We start from the raw sequence: 11,511 nt of genomic DNA on the forward strand, positions 1-11,511 counted from the left end.
GGAAACTAATTACATTGCATAGCTGGCAGCCTCAGTCTCCCAGCAATTTCAGGCCTTCAAGAATCCTGTAAGTAAATACATGGATGGAAGGCTTTAGCTGACCCATATAATTCACACAGAGTTTCACTGAAGCTCTGGGACATCTTCAGTGCACCTCAAAGCCTTTAGTTCTTTCATAACAGCCTTATGAGGTTGCATTGCTCAGCTGCAATGGGAAAAGAGCCACTAGGAGATGAGATGACTCAGTTAAAAGTCACAAAACTTTCATGGTGGAACTGTGGATGAACCCTTATCTACCAGCCTGGCTCTGCCATGTCAATTTTACTAAACCACACAGGGCTGATTTTAGAAAAATTAATTCCAGCAATCACAATTCTTTCCAGACACTAAAATATGTAGTTATGCAGTTCACTGAAACCCACCAAAAGATATGCTTGTTCTGGAAAGCACTTCTTCGTCTCAGGGCACATTTATTTTAAATGGCATGTTAGTACAATTTGCATTTTTTTTTTTCCAAAGCAAATTTTGGTTTGTTTAACTTTATAGCAGAGAGAATTTAGAAAAGGAGGGAATAGATACACACCTGTCATCTCTTCAGAAAAAGAATGGGACTGAGGCTCCACAGCACATAGAGATGGAGTTTGTTTATTCTTTTCATCTGTTACCATGTTCTCTTTTGCAAATAATGTTAAATGAGGAGGAAATTAACTGAGAAATATATGCAGTCTCATTATCATGTCTCCTTTTTTTTTATGTGATAACAGCACTAGTAGCTTGTGGATAAAGTTAGTAAAAGCAGGTACATTGATTAGGAAATCAGAAAACCTCTTACATACACTTGCAACAAACCCTGTATTGAAGACCAAAAATTCAAGTTTATAGTTTACACCACTGTTTTTTCAGGTGTGTTCTGTGTATCAGTGACTTGCCTGTATTTTGAGTTCCCATTCCAGAATGCAAGTGCAGGAAGAGGGATCAGAGTATATTAAAAAACAAACCTAAACTAAACCCCCAAACAAACAAACAAAACCAAACAAACAATAAACCCAAACCTAATTAAAAAAAAATAAAGCTATAGAGAGATAGGAAGAGAAATTTAGGCAGAGCTTGGTTATGGCAAGTAGTTGTGAATCATTAACAGGCAAAGAAAGGAGGAAGGGATAGAGGGGAGGACAAAGGTTATATATACAGGTAAATACAGAAGAACAATCCAGAAAGCTGTATTCATTAAGAAGGTATATTTTTCAAAACACATCTTAGGAAGGGATATAAACTAGGAAAAGGACTTGACTAGTTTGGAGATGTTACTATGTATTTTATATATGTTCTTAGAGGTCTCCTGTTGGTAATACTTAAAGATATCCCAGTGATAAATAAGTGATCTCACTGACACGTGTTACTGCCACATTCATCTTCCCAGGAGAGTTTTTGTTTTGGTAGGTAGGGGATGTTTTTAATATTCTTATCAGGAGTAAGAAAACAGATGGACTATTTAAGAGGAGTGTATAGTCACGTAGGACAGGAAAAAGAACTTCAGATTGATATGCAGTTAACTGGGGGATCTGTCAACTATTTTAAAAGTGCATGAAGGGAGAGAGGATTTCCTGCTCGTGAAGGAAGCAGCACTTAAAAACAGAAACATAAACTTCATCCTCTCAAATCTACTGGAAAAAATAGAGTGGCACACTATTAGGAAGAGTACAAGACTGAACTGTGTAGTCACTTTATACAAAATAAGAAAAAAATGGATGAATGCTTTATACAGTGTTTCTGCTACCACAGGTAGAACTAGAAAACTGATGCGACAGCTCAATGTATATATATTTATATTAGCAGTCCTGTTTTGTCTGGAGTGGCAAAATATATAAAAAAGCTTATATAAAATTTCCTTCTGCCTCATTTATCTGCACTCAGTCTTAATACCTGAATTCCTAAAATTGTATGGCTCCATCTCCACATTTCATATATTAGTAGAGTAAAAATTTGCATTTTCTGCTCCAAAGATAGAAAGTCAGCAAAGCACAAAATGCAACTCCAACTCTGAGTTCCCCTTACTTCCAACTGTGTGGTATTTCTACCATATTTTGAGGGTTTTTTTGCCTCCAGACTTTCCTTTCAGTATAGTTCACAGCTGGATGTAGACAAAATCAGGTGTTATTCCTATGACACAGATAAACCGGAACAGGAAAGACATCCTTCCCCGCCTCATATTTTGCAGTGCAAAAAATACTCACTAATGAGGTACTCACTAATAACCCTGGTGGCCAGGAGCCCCAGATTTGTTTGGGCAGATGTCTGAGGGCTACACAGCCTGATGACTTTCCTTGCTAATCCCAAGTATTTCCCTCTCTTAAGGATGTATTTCTAAGGGCTCTTTTCTCCTCTGGTTTTCCCATTTCCTCTTCCTCTCAGATGCACCCTCTATCACTACTCATCAGCATTGGGGTCGGATTCCACTCCTACAGTGAGAGAATGAGATTATTTCCTCCTCCATCTCCTCTTCCTCTTCCCCCACTGCTGCCAACTCCTGCAGCGGTCAGTGTTTTTTCTTAAAGCCTCAGGTGCAGGAATTATGTGTTTACGCAGGAATTTCATCTTCCATTGAGAATAAAATGTTCCTAGCAACTGCAAAATCAGTGCAACAGAAGACAAATATAAATAACGATCCACCTTTCAAAGTAGGGAAAAGGTTGCTTCAATTTCTGAGTGCTTGGACTTGAGAGCATGTTCCCTGTTCCATCTCCTTTTACATGTAGTGGCACTCAGTATAGTTGGCATTGGGTATAACTAAAAATCTGAAGGCATCCAGCTGTAGCACTCAGCTCTTGGGGTGGGAGGAAAGAATCAGTCCAAAGTGCATTTTCATCTGAGCTGCTCAGGGCAGGAATGCCTGTACAAAGGGAAGAGGCATGAGAAAAAGAAAATGAAGGCTGTGATAGTTCTGGATCCCTCATACCCAAAATGACAAAGAAATACTAGAACTTCAGTACTCCCTCTTTTTAGTAAAGTAACTTGTATAAATAGGACCTTGTAGTAGTATCAACTGATACTCCGATCTTCAGACCTTTTTTATTGCTGCATACTTTGGAGCTATCACTGTTCCAGCCAGTTGACAGAAATGCTGATAACCAGCTGGAGGATGATTCATAATTATTAAAAGCTCAGAGGTGATGGGAGGAAAGACATCTCTGCCTTAGCTCACTGGGACAGTCACCTTTCACCTATATTTACTGACTATTTTTCTGGATCAAAACAACAGGGACAAAAATAAGGTTCCACCTTTATTGGTTTCAGAGGAGTGTAATACCTATGGAGACTAGATACAGAATAGATCTCATATCCACACCAAGTAGTTTACACAAAGTTAATGGAAACATCAGCTCCAAGCACTACATAAAGTCATCATAAGTAAGTAAAATTAAATTTGGGTTGTTTTACAAAGACAAAGAGGGAAAGAGCAAGAGAAGTCAGTCTCGGTTTAGGTGTATTCAGTGATTTAGCATAAGCTGATTGCAGTTCAATGCTCAAATGATATCAGCTCCAAAAAACCTAGACTAGATGGGCAGAAACTAAGGGAAAAGAACCAGCCAGCAACCAAGTATCACACCACTGTTCACTCCCTCACCAGTGGCATTGGGAGAGAATCAGAACAGTAAAAAGCTGGAGAACTCCTGGGTTGACATAAAGACAGTTTACTAGGTAAAGCAAAAGCCACTCACACAAGCAAAGCAAAACAAGAAAAGAATGAATCACTGCTTCCCAGGGGCTGGCAGGTGTTCAGCCACGTCCAGGACAGCAAGGCTCCATCAGATGTAACAGTTACTTGGGAAGATAAATGCTGTCACTCCAAATGTGCCCCCCTCCCTCTTTCTTCACCCCACTTTTTTTACTAAGCATGATGTCATATGGTCTGGACTATCCCTTTGGCTAGTTTGGGTCACCTGTCCTGGCCGTGTCTTCTCTCAATCTCCTATGCACCCGCAGCCTCCCTGCCAGCAAGGCAGCATGAAACACAGAAAAGTCCTTGGCTCTGTGTAAGCATTGCTCAGCAATAACAAAAACATCACTATATTTGCAGCCCCGTGTTCAGCAGAAATCCAAATCATAGCCCTTTACCAGCTACGGTGAAGAAAATGAACTCTACCCTAGCCAAAACCAGCGCAATCCAAGCTACTAAATAAGGACTATTTAAGAGAATATTCAGCTATGAGCATTACTTGAGAGTCTAGCCACCTGCATGCCTACTCCACATTAAATGATAAAGAGAACTTGAAAGTTTTAAGTCTCTGCAACATGATACAGACTTTTTACCACAGGAAATGTGCCCAAGTTGAAATCAGGTTAGGAATTACTTGGGTTCATTGTGTGATAGATATTGAGCTGTGTATTAATCACATCCATTCCAGTTCCTGTTATCCATGTGCAATGGATCATCACTAATACCTGAAGGGTCAGCTGGACACCAAAGGTTATGCCTCTGTGGAATTTATAATTTCTCATTGCAAATATCTCTGAATTGGAGAAGTGGCATGGAATTTCCCTGTGTGGATAAACAGGGGGCATTGGTTCCCAGAAGAGTGAACTGGTCAGCAGCGATAAATCAACTTTAAAACACAACAGTCCAAACACTGAAGCAGGATGAAGTGGTCTGTGTACCATGCAAGGAGGTTAAAAGTATGCATATCATGTGCTGTGACTGATGGTTACTGAATGGGGAGATTCTTATTAACCTTTTTTGGAATGAATACTCTCTCTGTTGTCACTGGTTGCATTTGCAAGAAGTTTTTGTTGCCAGATGTTTATTCTCAGCCCTGTACTCCTTGTGTAAGTAGTCTTCCTCAAATGTGATCCTAGCTTTATGCAATGATTAAGATTTTTCAGGCTGCTTAGCTTGCTAGTTGTTCTTGACAGTCATGTCTCAGCTTTCTGAACATGCACATGTTCAGCTCATGATTTCTAGTAACAGCATGTCCTAATAGCCTCCAGTTTTGCTGAGCTTCCAGGCTGCTAGGGCATTTTGTCAAGAGTAAAGACTCACAGACTTCAAAAGAAAGATTTTCAGCTAACCCCTGGAGAAGCACTTTCTACTTGTCAATGTCTTTCATCACCCTCCCAGATCTGAGAGGTGGCGATGATCCCCCCCTTGTTATCCAAGAGCAGCAAGAAGGGAAATGGTCTCAGGGTCTTCAAACAAGTTGTTTGTCACCATGTTTTTGAGTGCCTAATTGTACTCAACCGAATTTGATCTTCATCTCAGGAAATTGTGTCTGTGCCTTCTATTCTTTCTCTCTAGGGCCTGGGCCTCAACTCTGAGATTTTTACCTTGCAATTTGTTTTCCAGCCTCAGTCTTTCTGTGGTCCTCAAAAATGGGGAAGGAAACCCCTTTTTCATTTTGTTGCCGTTATGATCCCTGATCTTGTTCAAGACTGGAGAAGATTTTCACTTAGGAATGTGGAGCTATGTCCTGGCTCAAATACATTGTTGGAGGTGAAACAGTAGCTATGGGTATCATCCGCTCAGGGTACAGTGTCAATGCTCTCTCCCTGCTTCGCTATTTCCAGCCAAATTTGCAGAAGCAACAGGAAAGTTAGCAAAGCAAGGCAAACAGGGTCGGGTTGTTTTTGTTACACTCCGTTTCCTTGCAGCTGGTCAAAGTACTCAGTACCTTCCAAATCTGACCAGATAGAAATGTGAGTGAAAACTGAACTTGAAGTGAGCACCAGATAAGCCTAGAGCAGTGTCTTGTGTTTGATGCCCTTTGTCCTGCCCTGCTTCATCAACAAGAGTGAACAGCCTTTAGTGCACACTCAAACCAGAAGTGCAAAGCCAGAAGACCTCACCTATTTTTAACATCTCCCAGGCCCCAGGGAAAGACCCCAAGGAGGACTTTATGCAGGACAATGGAGTCAGTCCAGCCAGGAAGCTCCAGGACACAGGGGGTGTAGCCAGGGCCCCATTGGGTATCTGCAGAGCAGGAAGACCAAAGAGCTGCTGAGCTGAGCTGAGCTGAGCTGAGCTGAGCTGAGCTGAGCTGAGCTGAGCTGAACCTTCACTCCCAGGCAGTCCTCAGGGCTTCTGGCCCTCTCCCTGCCATGGTGTTCTGCATCGTCTGTACCTCTGCTTTTTACCTCCCTGCAGAGAGCTCCCAGGACAGGGGACAGAAAACTGCCCAGCCCCTGCAAGCTCAGCCACTGCAAGGAGCAGGGAGATGGTCTGATTTAAGGAGCTATTACTGGTACCTGTAAGCACATTGCAACGGATGCTTCCTGCTTACTTACTCTGCATCTGTTCATGAAAAATACCACCAAAACTAGACTTGGGCTGTTAACTTTGCCTGGTGCTCTTAGACTGGGACTTGTTTTGTTTTATTAGATGCAGTTTTGCAAAGGGGCAGATAATTGCTGTTCCATGTTGAAATTAAAATAATCAAAAAAGCCACAATCAACTTTCTTGTCATGTATCATTTTCTTGCATGATTTAGAATTTGTTTCCTCTCTTCTCTCCTGATGGGAAATGTAGGGCAGAGACCCAACACAACATCTGGGAAGCTGCTTTAGTCCTGTGGCTGAGTTGGATCATCAGCTCAGGTGCCACAAGAGCTGGGAGGAGAGATGGTTGCCCCCATGTCATCCATCATGGGAAAAAAATGCCCAAAGCAACGTGAATTTAAGGTTACCATCTCCCAGATGGCCCTTTACTCAGAACATCCTAATATGTTGTTAGTTATGGAGCAGGGCTTTGGGCTTAAGTTCATTGTGAGAAACCAAAGGCATGCTTACCATTCTCTGTAAAGCAGTGGAGTTTAAATGAATGATTATAATAATAACTATGGAGTGTGTTTCTGAGGTTTTACTACATGTAAACGCAATCATAAGTGTAATCAGTGTCAATGACTCCCATTTAATTCTCAGAAAAAGTTTGCTTTTAAATACCGCACCAGATTTGACACGGTCAATGATAAATGGAATGCAATTAGTTCTACTATTTGCTTTGATGATATGCTAAATTATTTCTTACAACAGACCATTTATTATCCAAAGCTGATGGTTATGCTCTTGCATTTAACAAGTATCTTAAACCATGTCAAACTGATAAGTTTCAAAATTAGATACTAAAGACTAGGAAAAAAGTGATTCCATGAATGAGTTTCAGCTAATAAATCCTTGTCAATGCTCATGTTATAAAATCCTAAATTGGAAGAGTTTTGTATATATTTCTCATGATTGCACAAATAAAAAAATAATTATGCTGCCTCTTAGTGATTTGCAGTCACTTAATGGATATTTAATCTTAAGAAAAATGTTCAGATTTAAGTGTTCTTTTTAACATAATGCATCTTCTAATTGTTAACAAGACAATTATTACTTTTTTTTTTTCCCTCCAGAAATGTATTATAAGCTTACCATGATAATTGAAAAAATTAATGAAGAGAGTGTAGTACTTCAGAAGACAAAAGTGATTTCCTAATTTTTCACTTTGTGTTGGTTTCACATGGCCTGATTTTGGTAGCAGGGCAGCCACAGAGGTGGCTTCTGTGAGAAGCTGCTGGAAGCTTCCCCCATGTCCAGCAGAGCCAATCCCTGATGGCTCTGAAGATGGATGGGGCACTGGCCAAGGCTGGGCCAAATAGAAATTATGGTAATTCCTCTGTGATAACAGGTTTAAGAAGAAAAAAGAACAAAGGTGTGGGGTGCAGATCTAATTCCAGCCAGAGAGAAGAAGAAGAGGTGAGAACATGTGAGGGAAACAACATGGTGACACCAAGGTCAGTGGAGGAGGAGGGGGAGGAGGAGCCAGAGCTGAGATTCCTCTCAGCCAGTGGTGAGACCATGGTGAAGCAGCTGTGCCCCTGCAGCCCAGGGATCCATGAGGGATGCAGAGATCCACCCACAGCCCATTCAAGAGGTGCCCATGATGGAGTGGGTGGAGGCCTGGAGGAGGCTGTGATCCAGTGGGAAACCCAAACAGAGACAGAGGGCCCTGCTTCCATGCTGGAGCAGCCTGTCCTTGGAGGGCTGCACCTCGTGGAAGAGTGACCCATGCTGCAGCAGTTTTGGGAGGGCTATGTGCCCGTGGGAGGGACTCACATTGCAGCAGTTTTGGGAGTACTGCTGCTCGTGAGATTGGATCCATGTTGGAGAGGTTCGTGGAGAACTGTATCCTGTGGGAAGGGACCCCATGGTTTCACAGGGGAACAACTTCTCTCCCTGAGCAATGAAAGAAAACCTTAGGTGATGAACTGACCAAAACCCTCATGCCCTGTCTACCTGAGTTGTCAGTGGGAAGGAGAGCAGTGTTGGGGGAAGAAAAAGTGTTTTTAAGGGCTTATTTTACTTGTCATTTTCCACTTATGATTTTGTTAGTAATAAACTCACTTTGTATCACTAAGCTGAGCCTGTTTTTCTCTCTGAGTGTTTTCTCCTGGTCCTTATCCCAACTCATGAACCCTCTGTTAAATTTTCCTCTCCTCTGTCCATCTGTAGCATGGGAGGGTGAGTGAGCAGCTTTTGTGGGTGCCTGGGATTTGGCCAGAGTCAAACCACAACACACTTATATTCAAATTTCCTCCTATTATCAAAAGGCAGGTCTGTCCCATCTTGATTTATTTTACTGAATGTTTCAAAATAATGCAGGCAGCAAATTCTGGTTGTTGTTACAGAAAATTCCTATTTATAAATTCTTATTCATAACATGAATAATGAGGGGTTACAGAAATGGGCAATTAAATCCTCTTTCAGTGGTTACCTTAATAACAGCAAGCCAGGCCTACGCCAGGTTGCTCTGCCCCAGTCACCCTGCACATATTTGTCTGCCCCCTCCCAAACACCTCGTGCTCTCCCTGTTCTTCCTCCCTTCCTTCCACACCTGGCTGCAGCCCCTCCATGCACATCCCTAAATCTTATACTCTTCTGCCACTTCCTTAATGTTCTTCCTTCTATTTACCTAATTCCTCAGAGATTTTTTTCTCACTCTAGTACCTTCTCCCATTTTCTGAACTCCATGTCTTCTTCCTCCTTGTGTGCAGGAGTTATTCTTCTCAACAGTTCAATCCCCTTGAAGATGATAGGAGGAGTTGACACTAGGGTTGAAAGGAAACTTAGAAAATATACCAGTGTGTTGCCCTGAAAACTCAGTTTTTCAATCTTGTTGACATAGTTTCTAAAGACTTTCCCAGGACAGTAACTGTAAACATAGATATGTTACATTCTTTCTGATACACGTCTTTTGATGGACATCTCTCATGGCCAGTGCAGTTGGGAAGGTGTTAACCTGACTGTTCAATCTCTGGCTGTAGTCAGAAACCAATAAATTCTTAGGGAAAAAGTTCTCTCCTTCCTTCACCACACCTCGAGCTGTGTCCATGTGACTCATTTCATGTCCAGCAGCAACACCAGTGTTTCACAATGAACACTTAAAAACACCACAGATATCACACTGGTCTCTCTAAAATCTTAAAAATTAACAATCATGGATTGCCTGCCCCTTTTGCCAAGGACTCTGTAGAAATGAAAATGGCATCTTAGCATTTTTCCTTAGGAGAAAAGAAGTGCTCTAGACAGTCATATCATCCTTCCAATTTTGCTGTCCATACAATGTCTTTATAAATTCTAAATTTCATAAAATTTAGGAAGACATTGTATGGACAGAAAAATTGGAAGGATGATTTGAATGTCTAGAACACTTCTTTTTAATTTGCATCTTGACATGAATGAAAGAATCTTCATCTTCATCTTGAATAAAAACAGCTGCAACAGAGAGATTTGACTTGGGAAATTCCACTTACAGGACCACAGCTAATACACTGCTGTGTTTAGTGGCTTTTACTTCAGGGCTCTGCCTCATTATTTTCTCAGTAAACTGTCTGGTCTCTAAACTCTGATCGATCAGAAGTATATTCCCATCACCCAGATGACATCCTGTCTCCTGCCAACATTCTGTCTGGGATAACATTTCCCTTGAGGATCTCCATCTAGGTAGAAGAGACTTCCATAAATTCTGCATGACTGGCCTAGGGCTGCCTGAAGCTGCAAGCTCTGCTTAACTCTGCCCCTGCACTCCATAGTATGTACTTATCACCCCTGCACTTAGCAAGGTTTTTGACAGATGATACATACCTTCTAAACTTTGGCTTTCCAACAGAAATATCAGAAAGTGGCAGAGAGCTGCATTTTTTTCAGTTTGAGGAAAGCTGGAGACACCAATAGTAGCAGTCTATCATTGCAGCAAGGGCAGTCCATCATTCTTGCTACACTTTCAGCTCTGGTCAGATATGGTTCTGTGATTTTAGCACTACAAAGTCTCTGCATTTCTCCAGGGTAGTACTCATCTTTTTTTAGGGAGTCATGTTAAAATGATTCATCTGCAAAAGGTTTTGTCTTCAGCTTTTTCTTCCAAGTAAAAAGAATTTATTTAGCAAATAGAGTCCTTCTGGGGGGCAGGCATTGGGTAAAACACATTCTGCTCATCACTTCCTGCAGCCGATTGCTGCTTGCACCAGGATTAGGTATCAGCAGGAGCTCAGTGATCATCTGTTCTGTTTAGCTAAAGAGCACTGGCTTGGACCAGCCTCAGCATACACTGTCTGCTCCCTGGCCAGTCCTTGGCAGGCTACTGGGGGCAAGGGGTGTTAGGAGACATGGAGGGAACCTGGGGCTGTGGCAAAGGAGGGAGATAAGGATGGGATGAGGTGAGATAGGATTTCTGCACAAATTGTGGGAAGCAGACATGGTTACTGCTGCTGTCCATGGGGCAAATTGTCTCCTCCTACCACACTTTAGATCAGCTTCTAGGGGACAACGACACCACAATGCCATGCAGTTCATGCACCATTACTATTCACCAGAGCCCCAAAGGGGAGATCTAAATCATGCATTCACATGGCATGCTTAATGACCCCATGAGTGAAGTATAAAATAAAGGTAATAATAAAGAGCTTCAGTGAAATCCCTCAGTACACTGATGAGAAAGAAGGCAGCTCTGCTTCCTGCAAGACAGGCTCTGATTTCTTCTGAAGGCAGTACCAAGCTGTCACTGCGGCTGCTTGCTTTAGCACGAGATGCCAGCTGCATGATACCATTAGCATTCCTCATCAGCCACGGCTTATGTCTCTCTGTGCACAGTGTTGGAAAACCAGGTCATTCTCTTGGCTCATCCTCCTCTGATAACTCCTCTTTTCTCTCACTGCTGGGAAGCTGAGGATGGTGTAATTAGTTTTCACTAATGTTCAGCTCTACATGGAATTGCTTTTGTGCCAAGCCAAAAATGAAGTTTTCACATAGTTTGCATGCCCTAAGAGGAAGAAAACTGGAGACAAATTTGGGAGGCACCTATTTTCCTTGTGTTATAATGATTCGGCTGATATTTTTCAAAATACCACAGAGAATGTAAAAGACATGTTAAACTTCCAGTACTCACCAAACAGAGAATAAATGAGTGTGATTCCAATGAAAATACGAAGTTAAATACTTACCCATGCCAGATAACAACCGGTACTGCCAGGCTGCCATGAC

This window comes from Parus major, chromosome 2 (assembly GCF_001522545.3).
Source record: "Parus major isolate Abel chromosome 2, Parus_major1.1, whole genome shotgun sequence".
Lineage (NCBI taxonomy): Eukaryota > Metazoa > Chordata > Aves > Passeriformes > Paridae > Parus > Parus major.